Source organism: Galeopterus variegatus, unplaced genomic scaffold (assembly GCF_000696425.1).
Source record: "Galeopterus variegatus unplaced genomic scaffold, G_variegatus-3.0.2 Scaffold377, whole genome shotgun sequence".
In the NCBI taxonomy this organism is placed as follows: Eukaryota; Metazoa; Chordata; class Mammalia; order Dermoptera; family Cynocephalidae; genus Galeopterus; species Galeopterus variegatus.
The window spans coordinates 449227-451324 of NW_007726488.1; positions in this window are offsets into that span (position 1 = coordinate 449227).

Below are 2098 nucleotides of genomic sequence, written 5' to 3' on the forward strand. Positions count from 1 at the left end.
TTTTTTTTTTTTTTTTTTTTTTTTTTTTTTTTTTTTTTTTTTTTTTTTTTTTACTGTTAAGTTGTTTGAGTTCCTTGTGTATTCTGGATATTGATCCCTTGTCAGATGGATAGTTTGCAAATATTTTCTCCCATTCTGTAGGTTGTCCTTTCACTCTGTTGATTATTTATTTTGCTGTGCAGAAGATTTTAGTTTGATAAAGCCTTTGCCCTTTCCTACTTCCTGATGTGTTTGCCATATGTATTCCTTTAGGAGTTTTATAGTATCAGGTCTTAAAATTAAGTCTTCAATCTATTTTGAGTTGATTTTGGTATATAGCAAGAGGTACAGGTATAGTTTCATTCTATTTATGGATGTCCAGTTTTCCCAGAAGCATTTATTGAAGAAGCAGTATTTTCGCTAATGTGTGTTTTTGAGGCCTTTGTCAAAGATCAGTTGAGTATAAGTATATACTGATTTCTTCATTCTCTATTGTGTTCTATTGGTCTGTGTGTCTTTTTTTATGCCAGTACCATGCTGTTTTGGTTACTATAGCATTGCTGTATAATTTGAAGCCACGTAGTACAATGCCTCCTGCTTTATTTATTTATTTTTCCTTAGGATTGCTTTGGCTATTCAGTGTTTTTTGCTGTTTCATATGAATGTTATTATTTTTCTACTTGAAGAACATCATTGGTATTTGATGGGTATTGCTTTGAATCTGTAGATTGCTTCACGTAGTATGGACAGTTTCACAATGTTGATTTTTCCAATCCAAGAGCATGAAATGTTGTTCCATCTTTCTGTGTCCTCTTTAGTGTTTTCCAGCAGTGATTTGTAATTCTTGTTGTAGAGATCTGACCTCCTTGGTTAAATTTATTCATAGGGTTTTGTGTGTGACTATTTTAAATGGGTTTTCTTTCTTGATTTCTCTTTCTGGTAGTTCATTATTGGAATACAAAAACTCTACTGATTTTTTCATGTTGACATTGTATCCTGCAACTTTATTGAAATTGGTTATCACTTTGAAGAGCTCCTTGATAGAGTCTTTAGGTTTTTCTATATATAGGATCATGTCATCTGCAAACAGGGACAATTTGACTTCATCTTTTCCAATCTGGACGCCCTTTTTCCTTTCTCTTGCCTGATTGCTCTGGTTAGTACTTCCAATACTATGTTCAATAAGAATAGTGAGAGTGGGCATCCTTGTCTTGTTTCAGTTCTTAAAGGAAAAGCTTTCAGCTTTTTCACCATTCAAGATGATATTGGTGGTGGGTTTCTCACAAATGGCTTTTATTGTGTTGGGATATTTTACTTCTATATCTAATATGCTAAAAGTCTTTATCATAAAGTGATGTTGAAATTTGTCAGATGCTTTTACTGTGTCTACTGAGATAATCACTTTGTTTTGTCCTTGATTTTGTTGATGTGGTGTATTATGCTTATTTACTTGCATATGTTGAACCATCCTTGAATCCCTGGGATGTATCCTACTTGATCATGGTGTATAATTTTTTTGATGTTTTGCATTTTATTGCTAATATATTGTTGAGGCTTTTTACATATATGTTCATCAAAGATATTGGTCTGTAGTTTCCTTTTTGGAGGGCATCTTTGTCTGGTTTTGGTATTAGGGAGATACTGGCCTCATAGAATGAGTTTTGGAGAATGGCCTCTGTTTCAACTTTGGTAATAGTTTGAAAATAATTTGTATTAATTCCTCTTTAAAGGTTTTGTAGAATTCAGCAGTAAAGAAAACATGCCCTGGGATTTTCTTTGTTGGGAAACTGCTGACTACTGTTTCAATCTCATTGCTTGTTACTGGTCTATTTGGGTTTTCTATGTTTTCTTGGTTCAGTGTTGGTAGTTTGTATTTGTTCAGAAATGTATCCATTTCCTCCAGGTTTTCAAATTTGTTAGTGCATTGTTGTTTATGAAGTTTGTGATGATTCTTTATATTTCTCTGGTATTGGTTGTAATGTCTCCTCTGTCATTTCTGATTTTTTTAAATATAAATCTTCTTTCTTTTTGAAGTTAGCCTAGCTAATGATATCTCTATTTTGTTTATCATCTCAAAAAATCAACATTTTGTTTCATTGATGCTTTGCATCATTTTCGG